Here is a 25,329-nt window from a genome sequence, read left to right on the forward strand (position 1 = left end):
GAGGATTATGGCTGACCAAGTTCGCAGATGACTACAATCTAGGGGCCATAATCGACTCTCCGGCTGATACAGACATCCTCCAGAAGGGTCTCACAGAGACAGATACCTGGTATCAGAACCATGGACTCAAGCTAAATGCATAGTCATCCCCTTTGGGAAAAACAACGTGCCCAAGAATTATCGCATAGGTGGTAACCCACTAAGTACGGAAGATGTAATTAGGGACCTGGGGACCCAGGTAGATAGCAACCTTTCCTTTGATAATCACATTGCCAAAGTGGTTAGAAATTCCTTCTATGTCGCCCACCTAATCATGAAAGGGTTCACATCCAGATCAAGAGAGATCATTGTACCCCTCTACTCATCACTCATTAGGCCCATAATAGAGTACAATACCCCATTTGGAATGTACCTTACTTGACACCTACAACAGCTGGAAAGACCACAAAAGTACCTCACCAAGAGTATCACGGGTCTCAAACTGATGCCCTATGCAGCTCAACTAAAGAAACTCCAGCTCTACTCGGTTGCTTATCACCCGCTGCTCAGAGGTGATCTCTGCCTGACCTATAAGGCCATGTCCAACCCAGAATTAATGGACATGCTCCATCTCAAGACAACCAAATCTCTTAGAGCCACACGCTCCAGTGAATTAAATCTCAGCACAACAATAACCAGGACATGCTGGAGGGATAGATTCTTGTCCCAGAGACTTCCCCCTGCTCTGGAATAGAATCCCATTTTATGTTAGGCAAAGCCCCTCACTGTCTCTCTTCAAGAGAAATCTTGACGAGTGGATGGGAAATTGTAAATTTACCCCTGGGATCACTTCAATGGCCCTGCTAGACAGAGGCCCAGGAAACTAATTCAAAAGGGAGGCGAAAGCCAACACATTCTGACTAGGCTTATAAATGCCCTTGGGCAGATAGCCTAGTACCTACCTATGAACCTATGAACCTATAAAGACAGGAAATAAAAAGATGAACTGAAAATCCTCCTAGAAATGTTGTATGATATACATTTATATGAGGAGCTTACTCGGGCAAATCATGCAGATCCCTGAAACATATTGCTTCATCTGACCTGCACAACACTTTGCAAATTATCATGTAGGTGCACATTTTACATAACATGAGGAAATGCTTTTTATTATTTTTATTCAAAAGGAATTGATAAATTATTTTAGCAGTTTTAACCATGTTTTGCAAGAATAGTTTCTATTGATATTCACACTACACTTCTGCAATCACTTTGACTGTTGGTGTACCTGTAGTTCAGTAAGAGTTTTCAAAATGTTCCGGGATTTGATCTGCTCAAATCAGTTAGTAGGCAGTCAGATTCACAGATGGCATTTACACTGAATACAAGAAGCAGTGAAATGGCAGTCTTCTCTGGGGTACCCACGTCCCTTTGATTCAGAGACAGAATTGTATGGCTGGACTGCCTATTCTGTATACTACAAAGGGTCACATATGATGTATTGAGCACTACTCATGGCAGTGACATACTAAGTGACAGAAATGTGACATGATGTTTGGGGGTTAAATCAAATGTGCTGCATGTAGCAGCCTGTGCAGTCCTCATAATACAAAGAAAAGGAGTTAATATATAATGCAAAAATACAACATGACATGGTCTATGCCTTCCATAAGGTAAATTCATGGGGAAGATGGGGACACACAACAGGGTATCAGTAGCACCCTGGATATAAGTGACACACTGAATCTCAGCTAAGGTGGGTGAACTGCATTAGTAAAGGGAGAATTTGGACAGGGTATATCAACATGTATAGTGTGTACACCCTGTAATACAATGCAGTTTGAACACTTGATTGAGTAACATGGCTCCATATGGAGCACAAATCATAGCAATTTCTGCGCTCTGTGTATCAAGAGCTCTTTGAAAAGAATGTACTTCTAAAGAATGAAGACATGGCATGATAGCCTTTGGCCTCTGTAGTGTACACAGTTGTATTGTAGAAGAATATTCAGTGACTGTTAGCCAACCTCATACATGGTTGAGAGGCCTGGCAATTTTTCCGCTAGGTGTCTCTCTCATACATGCACATGTACACACGCACACATACATGTATGTGCATACAGAGATATGCATGCACACACACTCATCCATGCTTGTATACTTGTATAGCTATATGTGTGGAGGGTGGAGGTGTAGTTATGTATCATGTTGTGATATACAGGTCTACTAAAAAAGGCTTTATATCACAGAATACCAGACAAGAATGCTTGGTACAGTATATACAGATATTTTTCAATATCACTTTTATCAAAATGAGAATAATCATCTTTTTTAATCAGGCTTATTTTAGTAATCTAGTTCAGTTTTATTATTTTGAGACTTCAGAACTTTATGTATAAGGTGGATTTCGACTGAACCCAAAGGCCGAGCAATTTATGAGTTACCATTTTTAGAGAAGTAAATTTGTGGAGGGATCATCCTCTCCACACCCCGATACAGGATGTGCACATGCAAATTTGCTTTTGTTTAATATATGTGTAAGAACTGACTTTTCCTGTTGTTGAATTTACTTTTTGCCATTATATGGTACAGAACAGTAACTTTAGCTAGCTACTATGTGACCAGGTGCTATACAGGTTCGTGTTCCAAAAATGTAACAATTTTTCCAGTGCATTGCTCTTTACCATTCCTGACTATAGAATACTTTCTGCTTCTCACACTTTGGCCTTGCAATCCGTGTCAGGCATCACTGTCTTAAATTACTGCACAGCATTGTTGGTCTTTGTTGTGATAAGTTTAGTGCAGGCTACAACCAAAAGACAGCACAGCTGCAAATTTGCTGTGTTTTATGTGCTGCTGAATCCAGTTATGACATCACTACTGTGTCAATTAATTTTGCACTGTGTGTATGTGTGTGTCCATATTTATGTAAAAATGCATCTGTACATATGAGTTTCCACTTACTGTACCTAGAAAAAATGTAAGCCTATGTGTCTCTGCATGTGTGGAAGGGTCTATGAATGTGCCTAGTACAGCTTGCATTTGCAATTCTTGCACAATGTCAGGCTTGATAGCCCATCTCAATTTGTGGATGAGAGCATATGACTTATTGACAGCCCTGTGGGAAGACAATGCAGTGCTTTGTCTCAGTATGTGATACAGGCATCTCTGCACTGTCTTTGTAATGTCACTTAATGCCAGATTGCTCATTCGTATACACTGCACATAATGCAGAATTGGTGCATGGCAAAATATCCCTTGTACAACATTGACACACTACTGTCACTCAACCACAGGTATGCTTAATGCAGGAGTTTATCCACAGCACAGTGCTTAAACAGTGAGCACCATGTATGTAAATACTGCCCAAAGACATTCAAGTACTTTTCCAGGAATTTAAAACATTGTTTGCTTTTTAAAGGAGATGCCATCACTCATAAATAGGATGGCAATTTATTCGGGCACAAAACTAACAATCAGCAGTGGCTCTGAAAGGTCTATCAGGCACACAGTGTAGATAAGCATAATGACCTGGTTACCATTTTTGCAAACACTGAATGTAAAAAAATGCGACCAACTGCAAAGTAGTTTCCACAGAATCACCAATAAGTGTCCGACTACCTCTGCATCCCAGACTAGCCACCTTAGTGGGTATACCAAAAGTGCACAAGAACACACAAGATCCACCATTTCGACCAATCATCTCAGGTAGTAAATCAAAAACATTTCCCATGGGTACCTCATTGATATGTGGTTAAAACATATTTACCATAAGATACCACATATGGTGAAAGACTCATGGGAGTTTTTAAGTATGTATCCTGCAGAAGCTTGGAAAGAAGGATTGATGTTTGTTACTATAGATGTCATTGACCTCTTTTCATGTATTCCCAAACAGGCAGGATTAGAAGCTTTTTGCAATAGTATCACCAAACATTCTGATTTAAACTGGGATGAAGTATGTTTAGTCTTAGAATGTATGTCTATTGTGTTAGATAACTTTATTTAATTTGAGGTTGAGCACTTCAGGCAGACCAGGGGGTAGCTATGGGAGCAGCGTGTGCCCCCATATTTGCCAACCTGGTCATGCTAGATTGGGAAGATACTATCTTATTTCCCAGTGCTCATTATCAGAGTACTAAACAATATTCAAGATTCTTAGATGGTATATACATATTATGGGATGACAGTCTGGACAAATTTGATGATTTCATTCAATTTTTGAATAATAGTAGTGATTTTCTCAAATTTACATACTCTCATAGTTATGATGGAATTGAATATCTTGACACTTACATTTACAAACAGGAAGGTGGTTTGAAATCCAAAATACATCGGAAAAATACTTTTTCCAATGACTACCTAGAATATGGTAGTTATCATCCAGAAAAGCTCAAATATAATATTTTTAAAGGGCAACATATATGAGCTATACGTATGACTTCTGATTACAACAAATTGGTTGAAGAAATTAAATTTATAACCGATTTGTTTCAAGAGAGGGGGTATCCATTGGATATGATGCATGATGTGGGACAATATGCTATACAAGAATGGGGGAGAAAATGTAAACCATTATTAGGATCTGGTACTGTCAACAATCAGGCACAAAAAGTTACTAAGGCCAGGAACAACAATGACAATGAGAAAGTCCAACATCAGAGATCCTTTATTTATACAGTATAGTCCAGCAGCTAGTAAAGTGATTAATATAATAAACAAATATTAGTATTTGATGTCTGGAGATTCCATTTTGATAGACATCATGGGTACCAAACCAGGAATAGTATTCAAAATGGGACGAAACATTAAAAGTTATTTGGAGCAACACTCAGTAGGTGTGAATGATAGAATTAAGGGAATAACTACACACACCACCAAATGTGGAACATGTAATCAATGTAGGTACATATTGGAAAAAGAACAATTGATTTTTCATAATGGATTTAGGCCAACAGTTAAATTTATAAAAGGAAATTGCAATGCAAAAATGGTTGTTTATTTGGCTAAGTGCAATAAATGTGCAAGTTATTATGTGGGCAAGACAGAGAGATGTTTAAAGAAACGGATGTACGATCATATGTACAATATTAGGAGGAAGGACCCTACAAATGCCTTATACCGACATGTTGAAAAGATGGGAAACACACACAAATTTAAATTTGCTATTTTAGATATTATCAAAATGGACCCCAGAGGGGGCGACTATAAGACATTATTAAGTTATAAGGAAGTTTGGTGGCAGTTGTACTTAGATGCGGCAACACCACCTGGGCTTAATGATTACATTTCTTGTAAGCCCATATTGGACATGAATTAACATGGTGGATATGTTTTAGACAAAATTCATATTATGAATTTATATTATAAATTTATACTATATATTTACCTATACACATACATATATATAACCCTAATAACCATACTATCAAATGTACCTCTAGTAAGCATAACACACACACACACACATATCTATATATATATATATATATATATATATATATATATATATATATATATATATATATATATATATAGATATATATATATATATCTATATATATATATATATATATAGATATATAGATATGTGTGTGTGTGTGTGTGTGTGTTATGCTTACTAGAGGTACATTTGATAGTATGGTTATTAGGGAGGTTGGCAGTATTATTATTAACAGTGTATTAATTCCCATCAACATCATATATTGTTAGTACCAAGACATAGCATATTGGGTAGGAAGAGGTGGATTTAGCATTTTTATAGGCATATATACGTTAGTTTTATTGTTAGTCGCGTCTTTGAATTTATGCAAATATTTTCAGATATTCATTGTCAAGTTTACGTATATTTGGAATTATATACACTTTATATACATTTTTTATATATATTTTCAGTATATTTGCAATTTATTACAAAGGTTGGTAATGCATCACATCACCTTATCAAATTTGTGTTTTAAGTGTGATGGGTAGGATGATGTATCGCATTCTTCTTTCGTTTTATTTTATATTTTTTATTATTTCACTGTACTGTGTTCGTATTTATATGTACACAATTGAAATGTTGTTGAACTATGTAGGTTTTTAGGCTTTGTATAAGATATATTTGTAGGAAATGTACTATGTAGACCTACGCATTTATATTATACCGAGCTGTTTTTTTAGATAAGATAAATCGAGTTTACATAGTCAGTACTATTGTATATGTAGGTACTGCTTTATGAATTTAAAAGGCTAAAGGTTTAACATCAGCCGGTATGGCGCCAATTTTCAAATATAAGGCGTACTTACAACAGCAATAGTGTTCTGCTGAAGTTCACCCCAGTTTGTGGGTGGAAGCGCTTGTTTATTTTGTTTAGGTGTATATAGTTCTTTTTGTGGAATAAATATCTATTTTACGAATGCAGAGGTGGTCGGACACTTATTGGTGATTATGTGGCATTCTTGCAAACAGTGGTTGTAGTATTAAAAATCTTTGGCATTATGGTTGGCACATTTTTTAAACTTTCTTGTCTTTCGTATTATAATCAGATTTGTGAGGTGGGCAAAGAGATGCAGTTCTGGAGTTCAACCCTTGGAAAACTTTTGTAACTTCTTCTTCTTCTTTCGGCTTTTTCCCGGTTAGGGGTCGCCACAGCGGATCACCTTGTCCGCACATTGACTGGCAGTGGAGTTTTTACAGTGTCGAGTTGCCAGCCCGGCGCCCAATCTTCCACAGAAGGCGCACTCACACACACACCTAGGGCCAATTTAGAGTGTCCAATCCACCTGCAGCATGTCTTTGGGATGTGCTACATGGAAGAAATGCTGGGAGTTTGGGGAGCAGGAAAACTTGGACTGGATCTGTTTTGGTATAGCTTGTCCGAAAGTTACATGTGTATGCAGTTAAAGAACAGCTTCTTGACAAATCCTACAGCTAGAACTTGATGCATGCATTTCCTTTTTTTGTTCCACTGTGATGCTTTCTATTTCAGTATCACTGTTCGTTTACCACAAAATACTTCATTGGCAGTATTTGATGATTTCACCTGCTTTTCCTGGAATACAAAAGAAAAAAGTAATACTTGCGTTTTTTGTAAATGTGTAGAATCCTAACGTGCCACTGAGTCATACTTGATATGTACGTAAAGAGGAAGCTGTGCTGCTGAAAAATACAACACTTCATAGTGACCAGCAACAAGCTATTCTTTCAACTGTTCACGCATTTCGGGATCTTTACTGGGGCAGAAATTAAAAAAAAAGGATTTCTACTGAGAGGTAAGGTTAATTAATGTGACTTGTGTAGTTTTATCTGTTGGGTAGGTATTCTTAAAGCAGCTGTGTAATCTCTTCTTCACAAAAGAGACAGTGAAGTCACGAAGCGGTGAAGAATACCGAAACAACAGTATCCCAAATTATTTGCTTCAGTTTGTATTGCCTGATCTTGCAAGAGATGCTGCACGTTTGAAAATATACTTTTCACCAAGTGAATGGAGGATTAATTTGAATTACATTGAGTGTTTTTAAGATGGTGATGAAATTCTGTACGTATAAAGACTTTTTTTCTGCAGGAGAGCTAAAAATGATTACACTAAATATATCTTAATAGCCATGCTAAACTTCATTATATATTTATTTATATGTATGTTTATATATATATATATATATATATATATATATATATATGTATGTATGTATATTAAAATGCTCATTTGCTAGTTTTATATACAGATTAGTAAGTCTTGGTGTTGTTCAGGTGAGGCTGTTTTGTGTGTTTCTCAATAAGCAATTATAATTATCACTTTCTTCTACTTTTGTACTAGAATGACAGTGAAAGCACTGTTCTACTGTAATGGCATGATGATTGCAGATGCTATGCTCCCATTTCCATGTCCTGTGGTTCTATAAACTCTGTAGTGGAGTTCTACATCACTGTTTTATTTATGTGATGTGTAAAAATACTCTCTTTGACTTATAATTGGTTTTGGTAGCGTTGTCGCCTCACAGCAAGATGTTGTCCCATTTGATTCTCAGCTAGAGGGTCCTCTGTGTGGAGGCGTGCGTGAATGGGTGTACCTTCGTTGAAGGCTGTGCATCAGGGCTGGTAACTCGGCACGTAAAAATAAACTACCAATCATTAGCGGACCCCTAACCGAGAAAAGGCGAAAGAGAGCAACATTGTCCCTCTTGCACTGTCTTTCACACCAGCTTCATATTCTGTTGGTTACAGAAAATCAGGGTTACAGCTTGTAAAATCTTGGGGCATGTTCCATCTGCCTTGTGTAGCATGCCAGTGAATATGTGTGTGTGTGTGTGTGTATATATATATATATATATATATATATATATATATATGTATGTTTCAAATTGTCGACACTCCAAAATGTCAAATTTCATATGGCCAAGACCATATGACCAGCATTTGAAATGCTGACAATGTGGAACCGGCATTTCCGTACAGGGTGGAATGAAATATTTCCATTTCTGCACTGTAGTGTGATCTCAGAGTTGGTATATTTAAGGTATGAGGGGTGCAGGAGAGTAGAGCCCCCCCCCATGGGGAGTGCAGGGGGGCTTGCCCCCCCTGCTAGCGGTGTTTTAGATGAGATATAGATTTACTTTTGTTTTTCATACATTTGACATATCAAATGTTGATCATATGGTCTCGGCCATATGAAATTTGGCATTTTGAGGTGTCTAACATATAAAGTAGATCTCTTTCTCATTTATTTATATAGATATGGATATATATAGATATATCTCTATATATCTCTATATACATATCTTTCAAGGCTAGTTCACTATGAAGCTATTAATATTATTCTGAACTCTGCTCGCTGTGCACAAGTATGTTGCTGCTTTCCAAAACTTTTATTGTATCAGTTTACTGCAAGTAGGCTGAAAATGACCCCACTTGCCCATTTTATCTACAATTAAAAAAGAAAACATGATCACAGATGCAAAGACATGTGCCACACTAAAAGTACTGATACACACACAAAAGAACACACAGACATTGCATAAATGCAGCAACACCCTCCCCAGCAGAAGCATATGCATGCAGATCTACAAAGCTTCATAATCCAAATTTATTATATTTAACATTTTGTTTACCGGGAAAGTCAGACATGGAATGAGCCAATTTTCTGTGGAGACCCTGGGAGAAACGCTCCTGGGAGGAAACCAGAGCACCCAGAGGAAAGTCACATGAATTCAGGGAGGACATGCAGACTCCACCCACAAGGCACCCCAGCTGATAATCAAACCAGAAAACCTGTTGCTATGAGGCAACAATTCAAACAGCTGTACAAATGCTTTCTCACAATGAAATTTCATTTTGTACCAGAAGCTCAAAGAAATGCCACCTCCTTGAAAACCATCTGGAACAGAATGTGCCAGTTCATTACTAACTCCCCCATTAATGAGCACCACTGCCAAACTCTCAACAAAGCTAAATGGCTCCCAATGCGTTTGGCAGCCAAACCCTTACTAGGATCACTAATTCACAAAGGTCTTTCTCCTGAGACATTTTCTCCTCTCTCTCTTACAAACCTTTTACCAAAACCTCGTATAATCTCAGGAGCATCTCTCAATCTCAGCCCAGCCCACCAAAAATTAAACTTTATTGCACTGACCATGCATTCTTCATCCTTGCACTAAAAACTGTGGGACTCCATTCCTCTTGTCAATCCAAGGCATCCAAAAGTACTTGGACTTCAGAGAACAGCTCAAGGAGCAGCTCTTCACCCAAACAAAGTGCAGCTACACACTCACTTTGGCCATGTTACATGAACTCTCCAGCTCTTCTACACCCCTTTATCCCTTTTTCACCCTTCTATCTCATCCCCTCACTTACTGCCCCTCATTAGCTGGCCTGTAATAAAAGCAATAAAGGTAGATGCATATTACATATATTACTATGTTAGAATATGAATCTAAGTATGTCTACTACGTGTAAATAACCATCTTGCAACTATACATAATAAATGTGTATGACATAAAATACCACTATAAAATCCTTCTTGGTAGTAATTTCTTAGGTTCATAGGTAGGTACTAGGCTATCTGCCTGAAGGCATTTATAAGCCTAGTCAGAATGTGTTGGCTTTCGCTGCCCCCTTAGATTAGTTTCCTGTGCCTTTGTCCAGCAGAGCCACTGAAGTGATCCCAAACTTTCCCATCCACTCATCAAGATTTCTTTTGAGTGTTAGCGAGGAGCTCTGCTTGATGTAGATTTGGATCTTGTTCCAAAGCATGGGAAGTCTCTGATGGGAATCTATCCCTCCAGCATGTCCTATTTATTGTGGTGAGGTTTTGATCCCTAGAGTGTGTGGCTCGCGGGTATAAGGTTTTCTTTAGGTGGAGCATGTCCATCAATTCTGGGTAGGACATGGCCTTGTATGTCAGGCAGAGATCACCTCTTGAGTAGGCAGTATGCAACCAAGTACAGCTGTAATTTCTTTAGTCAAGTTGCATAGGACATCTGTTTGAGGCCAGTGATCCTCTTGGTGGGGTATTTCTGTGGTCTCTCCAGCTGTTGCAGGGGTCTTGTAAGGTACATCCCAAATGGGGCACTATGATGGGTCTGAGTGGGTGAGTAGAGGGGTACAATGACCTATTTTGATCTGGATGCGAACCCCTTTGTGATTAGGTGGGCCATGTAGAAGGATTTTATAACCACTTTAGCAATATGATTATCAGAATTGAGATTACTATCTACTTGGGTCCCTAGATCCCTTATTACGTCTTCCATATTTAGGGGACTACCACCTATGTGGTAGTTTGTGGGTACTTTGTTTTTTCCAAAGGGGATGACTATGCACTTTTTGGCATTTAACTTGAGGCCATGGTTTTGACACCAGGTATCCGTCTCAGTGAGACCCTTTTGGAGTATGTCTGTGTCAGCTGGAGAGTCAATTATAGCCCCTAGTTTGCAGTCATCTGTGAACTTGTCAGCCATAGTCCTCCTGTGCTTGCCTGTACCTCTGAGAAGTATATGCCGAACAGGAGGGGTCCTAGGGACTGAGCCCTGGGGAGCTCCACTTGTAACCAATTTAGAGTTGGACCTAGCTCCAGAAACTCTCACCATGTGGGGTCTGTCTGTGAGCCAATTGGCAACCCATCTTGTGACGTAGGGGGTTTATGTTCAAGCTTGTGAGCTTGTCTATAATACCAGAATGGGGAATGGTGTCGGAAGGCCTTTGCAAGGTCTAGGTAGGCTGTGTACCACCTTTCCCTCATCTTTGAGACTGTTACCAGGGCTATAGATGTCTACCAGTTTCAGGAGGCATGATCTGCCCTTGAAGCTGAACTGGGTAGGGTCCAGTGTTTGGAGGTTTCCAATGTCTCTGTTAATGAGTTCCATGATGATGCGCTCCATAGCCTTGCAGACCATGCTAGTCGGGCTTTATAGGGTGATAGCTCCTGGGGTCTGTTGTGGTTCCACCTTTGTGGAGCAGAATAACCACTGCTGTGCGCCACTCTATGGGTATGTAGCCTGTGGAGAGAGTTTGACCAGTGTGTTTAGGTGAGGGGTTAGTTTGTCTTTGAGCTTGTGTAGGACGCAGCCTGGGATACTGTCCGGTCCCATTGATGCTGTGTTTTTGACTTTGGAGAGGGCTGTTTTAACCTGAGTGTCTATGATTTCAGGGACTCTACATTCTTCTGGTATGGTTATGGGTCCTTTTGGGGGTGAGAGGGGGGGGAAGTTTGCTCCGAACCTGTCTGCCAGGATTTTGGCGATATCTGTCGGTTCAGTGTATTTTGTGCCATTCTGCAGTAACTCCGAGCAGATCTGAGTATTGTCACATAGCTAAAGAAGGCCTTGTGGTTATCTTCGGAGTCCTTGGTGATTTTCTTTCAAAGCTCGCCTTGGATGATTTTGAGGGATCATAGTTTCATGCTGATACTGATCAGGGATGTCTTCCCTTATTGGGATTTTACTGTTTTCTGTACTAGTTTCCTCCTATTGTATAGCTTGTTTATGGAGGAGTACACCAGACTGTTTTCCTTTTTCTTGGAGTAGTGAGTCTTGGTTTTGCTTGGGATGGCATGATCCATGCATTCTTGTAGGTGCCCATAGAATGCATTAGTAAAGATTTTTGCAGCTTGGACAGCGTTATCCTTCAGCATGGGGGCTTTGAAACTTTCCACCTCGGTCTTAAGTAATGTGAAGTTTGCTTTTGAAAAGTTTCACTGGTTTTCTTGTCCCGGGGGTGGGGACAGAATGTGGATACCCAAAGTGATTTGTTTATGGTCAGATCTAACCAGTGAGGGGTCCACCTCTGGAACACTGGTCGCCCATGTTGGTGTTGACCAGGTCCAATATGTTGTCACCTCTGATGGGAGTGTTGACCATTTGAGCCAGGGTGTTTGAGTTTATAAATTCTAGGAAATGTTAGGCAAGGGAGCTAGTACTTCTCCCCGTTAATGTTTGGATAATTGAAATCACCCAATATTAGGGTGTTTGCTAGGACCTTTGTTTCCAGGAACGTGGAATGGGGGTCCTGGGACATGATGGGTGATCTGTAGCAAGCCACAATTTGAATTGCAGTTTTGCCTATTGTTGCATGTGGATGATCTCTGAAGCATTGTGCTGTGCCACTAACCTGGAGATGTGGGTATCCTTGATGAATATGGATACGCCCCCGCCTTTTGTATTTCGGTTTGGGTTCTGTGGCCAAAATGTATGGTATGAGTTGTAGCCTGGTAGTGCTGGGGTGGTCTCTGGAGCCTTAAACCAGGTTTTTGTTACTGCACACTTTTTTTTTTTTTCCATACTGAGGAGTGCCTCGAGTGCATGCATTCTGAGGTTCAGACTTCTGGCATTGAGTAGCATTACCCTCCGTTTTTTGTTACTTGTGCTATTTATGGTGGTAGGTTTGTCTTTTTGAGCCTTGCCTAAAAAAGGCACTATGGTTGTGGCAAGAACCTTGGCCAGTAGTTGAAAGCCTAAGGGTGATGGGTGCAAGCAGTCTCTAGCGAAGCAGTGTGGCTTGTGAGCATGTTATCCTAGGCGGACAGACACTGGATCCCCTTTGACACCAGAAACTTGGCCAATTGTTGAAATTGAGAATTTTTTATTTATACCGTGGTATCATTCTTGGTGAGGGCAGGATGCTACTCGGGGTCATACTGGCCTGAGTGCTCTTCCATGTCTCTTTACATGTAGTCCAGAGAGGTATGGCTTGGGTCATTCATACCAACATGGACAATGACAGTCATGTTTATACTTGTTCTGTAGTGAGTGCTTGTGTTATGTGGCAGATCCTGGCACCCGACGGGCAGCTAACAGTCACCTTCTCCTTATTCGGTATAATTTCATGTGATAGACGTATCAGTAAGAGTACAGGAAGTTCCCTGATAGCCTTTGTCAAATTAGTCCAGTAGTATAAATACCATATTTGGTCTTCCCTGCAAAGAGAACATTAACATACTGGGACTAACCCTGCCAATACAGGATACTCTTTATATGACTATGTCTCTCTTAAATTAGGAATCATGCAGTACTATGCACTTGAATATCTTTTGCTGTGAAATGCATTGAACTGGAGCACCTCTGTGTGAGTTTATGACACAGGCTGGGCCTGTTGTCTCTTAAATGAAATGCTTCTTAATAACGTGTACATGAATGTTTGTTGCTGTGAGATGCATTGAACTGGAGCACCTCTGTCTGTGCCTGCATTACATACAAAATAATTTCAGTATCCTAGACAGGCTTACATATTGCTTTAATATACACTTATATTACACTGAAATGGAGGAAGCATCAATGTGGCTTCAGTATACTTAAACACCCAACACTTGACAATACTAAAAGAGCATAAAGAGCACTCTTCTACCCTGGAAGGCTCAGACTCAACTCATTGTTGATAACTGAGGACATATCTGTCAAACTGCACCTGCTGAACAAATAACCCCTGGTATGCATTGAACACTTGCAACATTATTTGTAAGATTCAGCCACCATGACAATCTTTAGTGCCTGTGAGAACTAAATTCATGATTAGCTCTTTAATTCTGCTGCTGATGGTCCCTAAACAGCTATTTAGATATACCAGAAAAATATAATCAAAATATCCCAGCAATCAAACACATTCTAGGAGTAACAATGCTGTCCATCAAAATATATCCGAGCACAAGACATTCCATTGGCAAGATCTCCGGCTATCCTACTACTATTCTCAGAACTCCAAGGTTCAGCAAAAATTTTCAGAAAAACAATCTAATACAAGCATTCACAGTGGGTGAATCAAGCCATTAAAGTTGTTTCTTGAGCTAGCATGCAAACTGCTGGTTAAATAACACATTGCCTGCCCCAGAAAGGAATGCCAACAGCTAGTTGGTAACTAAAATTAGTGTCGTCATAATCTGGTTGACATTTCTGGTAACAGTCTGTGCATCATTTCACTCATTTGTAAATATATCTTCCATTTCAGTTTGTATTGCATGCTTGACTTGTATTGTTGGGATATGATTAGAATTGAATAGCATGTGCATATTAATATCTAGGTTTGATACAGTACACTTCTCATATTTGTTTAGCTATGCTTATCATGGGGGTGCCAACATGTATGCAGAATAATAAAACAGTTCAAAAGCAAATGCTCATTTGCATTTCCCAGGCATTATTTTTACACAAAGTCCACATGAATGTTATAATTCAATGCCACTACACATCTTCTCTTTGCTCAATTTCAGGACAGTATTAGCAGCAAACTACTCTGACCTTTCAGCCCCTCCTCACACAGGTGTTTTTTTGAGTGACAGGTAAGCCTAGACCAAGGGGCTGGCCCAGGTCAATGGGGAAAGGCTAGGTATTTAACAGGTCCTGAAGGAGGCCACAACTGGACAGCAAAGGAAGGGTCAGAGGTCAGGACTTGGGGGAAAATAAGCCTCTTTTCCACAGGAACTGGTGACTAGAACAGCTGGTTTGCTTCACCCACAAGCAGAACAACAGGAAGCAGTGTGGCTGGCTGTCTAAGGCCTTGTAAGAGGTACTGGCAGGTAGGGTTAACTTTGTGTCATGTTCAGGGCATCAGTAGGTTCTGGTTTAAAAAAAGTAAAGTAGGAGGAGAATGGTCTGTTTGTTGTATTGACCTTCCTAGTGCAATGGGGTCTATAAAAAAAGGGACAATTTAATAATACAGTGTTACAGTAAGTTAATAAATATGAAGACTTTTTCTGTCCTAGCATATAAAGGAAGATTGTATAATGGTTATGGGTGCATGTTTGCTGTTTCAGAAACAAAACGTTTAGTTTGATGCAACTGAAGCTCTGTGATTCTGTTACGGTATAGTTAAAGCAATCGGCACTGTGTAGCTTGTGTAGTGGTTACTATTCCTTATTAGTTGTAGCATGCTGATATCGACTTATATGCTTTTCTTAAGCATGTTTTGTTATACCTGATGGACTGTATGTAGTTTCTAAACTTAATATTATGGGCACGGTATATAAACTTTATATTAACATGAGTAAAATGACTATGTGAGGAGGCCAATGAGGTGGGGAGTTTGAGTCAGAGGAATAGCTGTTATAGTGAGTCACAACAGTTTCTCTATATAAAGAGTAGCTAGATTTACACACTTTATCTTGCTGTGACTGAAGAAAAAATGGAAAACTGTAGCACTGATGGAATAACTGGTGTAAGGTGCGGTTTGATTTTCTTTTTGAGTGAGAAGTACATAAGCAGAGTTTTTATTTGTTTCTGCTGTGTGGGAAGACAGGTAAGTATTCACAATGGTGATGGTGTTAGGTTATGATATCGGGTGTAAAGTTAAATGTGAGTTGCCATGCTGGTATGGATGGCAAAGCAGGTAGTGCATCTCTAGCAACCATCCAGTGTTGCTACAGGTGAATTATAAAATTGAAGGTGATTGCCACAGGCTCCTGTAGGTGTTGCTTTAAAGTCAGGCTGCCACCTTGAGGATATAACCTGAATGCTGTTTATTGGGAAAAATAGTAATTAAAACACTTAAGTCACATTTGAAGGACTGCTGGTTAAAGTTAATTTATATATTTGATTTTTCATTTAAAAGCCATCAAAAAGTAAAGGAATAGCTCAATTATTACACAATGTGCTCTTAAACTGGAGTACAACTAGACAGAGATGTTTCCTATAAAAATATACGAATGAAAGCACTGTGCATTTGTATAGTGACACATCTTGGTTCATGTGACATTTCTGCATTAGTACTGGCATACCTTACATGCCTTAACATTTAAAAAAATGTATGATGTATAATAGACAAAGAGATTAAAACTGGAAAACAAAATATAGAGGTTATTCTGAATATGACTCTATCCTGCCAGCTCCATGTATAAATAGATCTATGCGCACATGTGCATGTGTATCTATCTGTGTGTGATTGCCTGACAATACATGCTAAAACACTCAACAGTGAAACAAAATTTTGAAGCGAGGCAAGCTCTTGTGCACCCTTCATTTGAGGGGCTTTGTTCCCCACAGTATTCTTATATATATATATATATATATATATATATATATATATATATATATATATTAAAATCAAGGTCCTACATCAGTACGAATAAGGGGTAACCCCAGCTTTCCAATCTACAATGGCTGCGCACACATTGGAATCATATGGAGACCTTTTTAAGGCAAGTTGAGTACAGTGGAATACATTGACAGATGATCACCACCAGTAAGGTGTATAGTGCAGTACTATTACCATAACACTGTTTCTTTCCATGCACAAGCTGTATGCTGTGGTAGGACTATAAACAACAAACTGCTAATCATTACTATAAGCAAGACCTCACAATTTACAAGAGTCACAGTTCATAAATGCAGCATTCTTGAATTCTTCCTCTGTCTTCCTCCCTCATGGTGAAGATGCAGCAGCTCATTGGACATACATATCCAAATGTGTATATATGCATATATGTACGTATGTGCATGTATGTGTGCTTGTGTGTGAACATATACAAATAACCTCTCAAGGCACTAACAGTTCATTTTTCTTAGGTTTAGTCTGTTGAAGTGATTTGTTAAAGGTTCACATGCAGAAACTTCTGGTCTTTTGATTATTTTATTAACTGGCTGTCTTTAAATCTTAACTTTTTTCTAGTACATTATTTTGATTATACCTAGCTTAACTATACTGGCATGTTTTTAACAGTAATATTCCATTATAATATACTGCAAAAATATCTGCTATAAATCTAGTAACTGTATGTGTAGTTTCAAACAATTCCCTGAGGGGTAGAGGTTGTTTAGTTACAGGGAGAGAATATTTAGCAAACGTTCTTGCTTAAAGTAAAAGGAAGATTAATTTGTGACCGCAACACAGCTCCTCTGCCTGACAGAAATAAGACTTGAATGTTCCTTTAGTAAGCAAGTACTTCAGGAAGGCCTTCTTTTCTGTACTCATAATGGTGTCTTGTAACAGTGTCAGCTATGACTGTTTTGATTAGTAATCCTCTTGTTGTTGGAATATTTGTCTAGTATATTTGAACTGTTTATGAGCTTCACATGCCAGGAACAAAGTCTTTTGACTTTCTAGTCATTTTGAGAGAATTTACCCCAGGCTTTATACAGAAAAACGTCTAACTCTAAATTATACTTTTTCACTCCTGTGTACTGTGCGTTTATCCAGTTGTATTTCACTGTAATTAAATTTTGTTTATATTTCATTTTTATACTTTTGGTTTGATCTTATCTCAAGTATCCGGTTATACTCTAAAATGTATTTTAAGGTAATATCATATTTTCTATGTTGCAACTTGGTATTACCTGGATTTAAGTTTCCTTGTTAAAAATCAGTAAAAGTACGTTTCTTAGTATGATTCTCAATCAGATGTGATACATGTGATATACTTCAGTGTCTTCCTGTATTGCTTTCCTATGTTTATAAATCTCAAATTGCATATTTTATTTGGTTGAAAATAACTGGCCTACATTTTTTTAAAATCTGCATATTTATCTGTTTCAGATCCCAGTGTATCATAGATGGTACAAATATTTTCACCTGGCTTCTCTTGTAATAAGTCTTTTGGCTGTTCCCATTAGGGGTTGCCACACTGGAAAAAGGGTCCACAGAGTGATTGGCAGTGAACTTTTTACGGTGTGGGGTTGCCAGCCCAGCACTCAACCTTTCACAGAAGGCACGCACACACACACCTAGTACCAAATTAGTGTCCAATCCACCTGCAGCATGTATTTGGGATGTGGGAGGTAACATTATACGTCACTTATAATTTACCCACTCATTTTCAGTCAGACATTACTTAACTCATTTAAGTCCTGCTTTCTATTAAATCTCATCCATCCCCTGTATGTATTCCCACAATTTACATTTTTCCTATGTAGTTTGCTCCTAGGTTGGAAGGTTTGGAGACAGAGCCAGAAAGGCAAGATTATGTTAGTTTGGACATGTGCTGAGGAGGGATGCAGAGTATATTGGGGAAAAAGATGCTAAGGATGAAGCTGCCAGGTAACAGGAAAAGGGGAAGGCTTAATAAGGTTTATGGATGTGGTGAGAGAGGATATGCAGGTGGCTGGTGTGACAGAGCAAGATGATAGGAAGAAATGGGAAACAGTTGATCTGCTGTGGCGACACCTAACAGGAGCAGCCAAAAGAAGAAGAGTTTGCTCCTACCTTTTTCTAAAGATATCATATTCTGCAAGCATATGTAGTTTATGTTTTGTATGCTTTGTTTAATAAATTGTACTGAAAATATCAAAAACGGGAGTGGTCGGGTGGATCAAAAAACACTTCAAACACAATAATCCACCCACCTTGGTAACATCTGTAAGCCTGAATAAATGTTCTGTTGTGAAAATGATTTTATTCAAAAATAAAGAAAAAGGATAAACAGCTGAACACAGCCTGTAACACACTTAACAGTTCCAATGAGGTAAAACCTTAGTTAGATTTCAGTCTGCAAGTAAAAGCAATGGTGTGAAAGTCTTAATTGACCAGAGTGCTGTAAGTTCAAAGTAGCTGCTCCCAATGTTCAGTAGCTGCAACTGAAGCTAAAAACTTAGCAAATGCACATCCCAATCGACCGCACACCCCTCAAGTGTCCAAAATACGTTAACAGCAAAGTAGCAGCAAAATGTGGCAATCAGATCATCACAAGGAAAGAGTTCCAAATAGTCACTGTTGTACCTCGTTCGTGAAACTGCCAAGGGTAGCAGCACCAAACAACTCCAAGGCATATAAGAAAACAAACAGTTCCCAGTAATCACAGTTGAACGTGTGGATATAATAACAGCACAAATAGCAGCACCAAACAAATCCAAGGAAATAATTCCCAATTGTAAGCACTTTTGTCCACTTAAAACGTGGACTTTCTCAGAACCTGAGTATCTCACCCTTTGAGCTGTTATAAATAACAAACCCATAGTCCCCTCGATTGCTCTCCTAAACAATTAAGCAATTAGTGCAACAATTAATGATGAATTCTTTGACAATACACTAGTCAAATGCTGCACAGTTCAAATTCTCACTTGAGTCACTTTTCATGCACACCTAAAATTAGTGTGCATGCCTTATCTTTTAAATAGATGCTAGGGAGCGATGTTCATTCATTCCTGGGGGGTACATGGCTCCTAATTTAAGTTGCCATCTGATTTCACTATTTTTGATCCTGTTACCCCAGTCCCCACATCCTAGGGTCTCAACACATGTTTTTCCTACATAGAACCCTTGACATCCTGTACAAATACTTGGGCATACCAATCTTTTACTATTACAGTTCCCATTAGCTAGGTGTACTCTAATCTGGAACTCACCTACTATGACAGTAGTACCCTCCAATATGTGTGGGCAATATTTACATGCCCCAAATTTCTGGGTTCCCTTGTCCCCTACCTTTTAAAGTCAAAGGATGTTTTAGGTAGTACTTAAAACTGTTCCCTACCTTGTGAATGAATAAGGGGGTGCTGCCTAGTTGACTGTACACCTCACCATTTCCTTCAATGATAACCCAATTTTTCGAAATTATATTTTTGACTGTGTTACCAAAATTGCCATAGTGCATAACCATAGCTTTGGAAAAGTGGTTCGCAGAATCTTTATTTGGTTCTGCCTGGGTGTTACCTTGACCTAGCAAAGGTGAATATCCCCCCCCCCATTCTTTCAAAACCTCTTCTTCCAAAGAATAACACCATACTTTTGAGGTATCCTCCATCCAAGAACATCTGCATGAGGCAACCCAATTCACATTTGAAATCAAACAAAGTTGAACACATTCTTGCCCCTCAAATCATTTGCCCCTTCACCAGGTTTTACTTAACATGGAAGGGGTGTCTGTTATCAAAGGCCAAGAAGTTGTTGGAATATTTGGGTTTGTGGTATACTCTAGATGTGAAAGTCCCTGTACTTCTATCGATTGAAACAGTTGCATCCAAATCGATAGAATCTGGGGAAAAGGTGTGTGTAAACTTGAAGTATGGACTAATTTGATTGGTGTAAGAATGAAAGTTGTCTGCTACCTTCTCCCCTCCTTTTTTCAGAGGACAAACGCATCATCCAAGTAACGGAGATACAAAGCCCATTTCTTCTCAAATCCTGAGGTGAAAATGTACCTCTTTTCCTAAGTGGCCATGACCATGTTCGCAAAAGCAGGAGTACTACCTGAACCCATGGCCACCCCTTTTAATTGTCTGAAGTACTCATTTTCAAAAATAATAGTTATTTAAAATTACTTCCATAACATCCACCACAAAATTTGTAAGCCCTGAGTTCAAGTTGGTGTAGTCATGAATGGCTTCCCGAAAAAATTCATTACCCTCTTTGTGAGGAATATAGCTGAAAAGATCAACTCTGTCAATAGTTGAAAATCCCACCGGGTCATCACCTAAACTGTTTAATTCTGGTAAAAAAAATCCTATGAATCAACTAGCACGTGGAATGGGGCGCATCAAATTCAACAGTCTGTCAACGAAGACGCCCAAGGAATAGGTTGAACCGTTGTGGGCAGCCAATATGGGGGTGTGTGTTATACACACTTATGTACTTTGGGAATACCAAAGACAGTGGGGATATATGGGTTTTCATTAACCAGAAACCTCTAAATCTCTTCATTGATAACCCTCTGATAAAGACTGTCTTCTATAAATAACTGTATCCTCCTATGTGCAATGTTGGTCTGATTGAGGGAAACCACTTCATACTTCTCTGTGTCATTCAAGAGATTTGCTATATTTATATAATTTTTGTCCACAATCACTATCCCTCCCCCTTTGTCAGGCTTCATAATCCTCGAATAGTCTGAGCTCAAACTTCTCAATTCCTCCTCTTCCCTAGTGAGGTTAAAAAATCTATCCTTTTGAGTATGAAAAGCCTGATATATTTCCCTGGAACAAACTCTTTCCAAACTGGACAGGGTAGGATGAAGGGGGGTGGGGTTAAATATACTTTTCTTCTTGAATAAACCAGTTCCTAGTGTATTGTCAGTGTCCTTGAAGAATAAGTCAAAATTTAATTTTCTCAAGTATAATTTAAACTCTATCAGTATCTCCGAAACATCATTTTATTTTTTACTTGGAACAAATAGACCCTTTCTAAACAAAGAAATGTGTGTACTAATAATTACCTCCTCTGTGTAGTTAAAGATGTTGAACCCTAGACAGCTCAGCATCCTTCCCCCAAAAGATAAAATAATCTGATTTGCATATTGATTGGGGCTCAGTATCTGTTCCCCCTGTTGCTCCTGAAAAGTGCCGCTGCCCTCTGTCTCTGCCCTTTGGGTGTCCCCTGTTGACCTAAAAAATGGGAACCATTCTGATTCCTGTTGAAAATTCTCTCCGACCTTCTCAGGGTAGGAAAGTTTTGTTCAAAAACTTTGCTTTCATCATTGTAGTAATGGGGTGTGATAATGTCATCCCTAACACCTCCCTCTTCAGTTGACTGAGACTGTACCCATCTCGAATCCTCCCTCGTGAGCATTACTGGCAGTGGGTTCTAAATAACTTCTAGGCAATGGGTAGGCTAACTTCTGTTTTATACTCCAATTCATCTCTCCTTAACTTCCTATGCTTCCTTGCAATATTCTTTCAACTGCTCTTCAATTTTATCAAAAACATTACCATACTTCATTTCATATTTACAAAAATTTTCATCTACTAAAATGTCATAAGATTATTAACTTCAAGTAGTTGATTAATTCTGTTAGTATTGATTTATTTATTTATTTGGTTTTGTTAACCAGAAAAGTCCCCTGGGCTGAAATGAGCCCATTTTCAGTGGAGGCTTGGGGAGAAAAGCTCCCAAAAAAATGTACATCATTAAGAGATTATTTAGAGAGTTAATAACCGCATTTAACAATATACAATAGAATAATAGAGCAGTCAGAAGTGACACAGTAACATAGGCAATGTATAGCAACAGTTTGTGTTAGACTCTGGTGCTTGGCAGGTATTCAATAGATTAGACAGATAATGTTAATGATAAAATGTAGTAATTCCAAACTGTGCCGGTCGAACATAGCCAGAAGCTCCTCCACCTCAGGCTGTCTGATGAACCGTTTGGAAATTTAAATGTCCTCAGTCCCTTAGGTATTATCTGTACTTTGATGCATTCTGAAAAGTATGCATTGTCTACTTGAATGTTGCGTACCTTTCCCATTTTCAGCTCAAACTCCTGCAGTTTGCTGAGCACATCCTTTGGTTTGGTACCCCTTTCCTGGTTATTGAAAGAGATGTCCTTGTTGAGCCATCTTTGAAAACGAGGATCTCTGTTTTCATTCACTGGAGACTTATCGATGTTCTGCCCACATGGAATGGTCTGTAGGCCAGAAATGGTATGAAAATCCATACATCCTGAAAAACCTTGTCTACTGGTAGCCGGTAGAGCCTGCGTACCTGTCATTACGTTCTGTGTAGAACCCTGCAGTTTTTCAAACTTAGCCTGCATTTGCTGATATTGCATATCTGATATTGATGTTCTTGGACAGAGGATACCCCGAAAGTATGGTGCATTCTTTGGGAGAATAGGTTTTGAAAGAATGGGGGGAAGATATTCACCTTTACTAGGTCAAGGTAACACACAGGAAGAACCAAATAAAGATTCTGCCAACCACTTTTCCAAAGCTATGGTTATGCACTATGGCAATTTTGGGAACACAGTCAAAAATATAATTTCAAAAAATTGGGTTATCATTGAAGGGAATGGTGAGGTGTACAGTCAACTAGGTCACACCCCCTTATTCATTCACAAGGTAGGGCACAATTTAAAGTACTACCTAGAACATCCTTTGACTTTAAAGGTAGGGGACAAGGGAACCCAGAAATGTGGGGCATGTAAATATTGCCCACACATATTGGAGGGTACTACTTTCATAGTAGGCGAGTTCCAGATTAGAGTACACCTAGCTAATGGGAATTGTAATAGTAAAGGATTGGTATACCTAACAGGATGTCAAGGGTTCTATGTAGGAAAAATGGAGCGGATGCTCCATAAGCGTAGGGTATACCTAAGTATATATGTACAGGATGTCAAGGGTTCTGTGTAGGAAAAATGGAGCGGATGCTCCATAAGCATATCTACAAACATTTGTACGCAGTAGAAACTAGGAACCCTAATTCCCTTTTCAAACATACTTTGACTTTTACAGGGCAAGCCAGCTACAAATTTGGCATCTTGGCAAATGTGTTGGGACTCTAAGGGTGGGGTCTGGGGTAACAGGATCATTAATAGTGAAATAAGATGGCAACTTAAATTAGAAGCCATGTACCCCCAGGAATGAATCTCTCCCTAGCACCTATTTAAAAGATAAGGCACGCACACTTTAATTTTAGGTGTGTATGAAAAGTTAATTTTAGGTGTGTATGAAAAGTGACTCTCATCAAGTGAGAATTTCAACTGTGCAGCATTTGATTAGTGTAGGAATTCATCATTAATTGTTGCACTAATTGCTTAATTGGTTAGGAATGCAATTGAGGGGACTATACGTTTGTTATTTATAACCGCTCAAAGGGTGAGATACTCAGGTTTGAGAAAGTCCACGTTTAGTGGACGAAAGCGCTTAACCATTGGAAATTATTTCCTTGTATTTTGTTTGGTGCTGCTGTTTGTGCTGTTATTATACCCATGAGTTCAGCTGTGATTACTGGGAACTGTTCCTTGGAATTGTTTGTTTTCTTGTATTCAGCTGCTTTTTCTACCATTGGAAATTGGTGCCTTGGAGTTGTTTGGTGCTGCTACCCTTGGCAGTTTCACTCACGAGGTACAACAGTGACTATTTGGAACTATTTCCTTGGTATGATTTGATTACCACATTTTGCTGCGACTTTGCTGTTATTTTAACGTATTTTGGAGACTTGAGGGGTGTGCAGTTGATTGGGATGTGCATTTGCTAAGTTTTCAGCTTCAGTTGCAGCTCCTTTGAGCTTACAGCACTCTGGTCAATTAAGACTTTCACACCATTGCTTTTACTTGCGGACTGAATTCATCTGACTGTAAGGTTTTACCACATTGGAACTGTTAGTGTTACATGATTCAGCTGTTCTTTATCCTGTTTTTTTTATTTTTGAATAAAATCATCTTCACAACTAACGGAACATTTATTCAGGCTTACAGAGGTTACCAGGGTGGATTATTGTGTTTGCAATGAAAATATATTTCATATGCATATATCGGTGCTTATACAAGTGAAAACATGAGTGTATCAAGGATCATTATTATCCCAAATGGGTTTAACTCGATGATTAGTATACATATAGCACTGTAGGAGTGAACCTAACACAGGCAGGGTTTTAGGGGATAGAGATTACTGGAATCAAATCACAACTTGCCCATGATTTCTGTCTCTCACCTACGGGGTGTGATACTATGGGTTCTTCAGGCACAAAACAAATCGGGCATAGAGCTCTTGCAAAAATCTGGGAAAGAATGGACCAGTTCTCATTAGAAAGGAACAAAAGAGTCAGAAGGAGATTAGTGGAGGGGCTTAGGCAGATCACTGTGGAGTTACAAAAAATGCTAAAATACCATTAAGAAAAAATATTATTTTCCGCATGAGAATGGAGGATGATGCAAACACACAGGATAGATTCTGTAACCGTCAGGGGGGACTGGTCTAGGCTCCTCATGGCATGTAACATGCGTATGGCATCACTGCATGTTCTGACAAAAATGGAAAATAAATCTTATCCCTGGCTTCAGTAATGACCTCCCACACCTTTATTTTGTGGGACTCTGCTTTGGAAGGGGCAGAAAGAAGAAAGTCCATAGCAGGTGAGGGGGAGGGTAAAAATAACTAGATAAAGACATGTCTTCATATATTATTGGTAAACGGTACTCCAGTTGCAGTTGTGGATTTGCCATGCCTCCCATTTTAAGGCCATATGTTACACTTTTATAGGTTTAGTATTGTCCTTCAAAAACAACATATGTAATGA

At 39.0% G+C, this 25,329-nt stretch overlaps 1 protein-coding gene across 3 annotated transcripts in view; it reads left to right on the forward strand.

Annotated features, from left to right (window-relative positions):
• Positions 1 to 6,940: 6,940 nt before the first annotated feature.
• Positions 6,941 to 25,329, forward strand: part of LOC122809200 — a 377,799-nt gene continuing 359,410 nt past the window's right edge. For all 3 annotated transcript variants that reach the window (XM_044080508.1, XM_044080510.1, XM_044080509.1), the window contains exon 1: positions 6,941 to 7,236. The gene's annotated coding sequence lies outside the window, so the exon portion shown is untranslated. The remainder of the gene's footprint in view (positions 7,237 to 25,329) is intronic.

Source organism: Protopterus annectens, chromosome 8.part0 (genome assembly GCF_019279795.1).
Source record: "Protopterus annectens isolate FY-2018-M chromosome 8.part0, PAN1.0, whole genome shotgun sequence".
NCBI classification, from domain to species: domain Eukaryota; kingdom Metazoa; phylum Chordata; order Ceratodontiformes; family Protopteridae; genus Protopterus; species Protopterus annectens.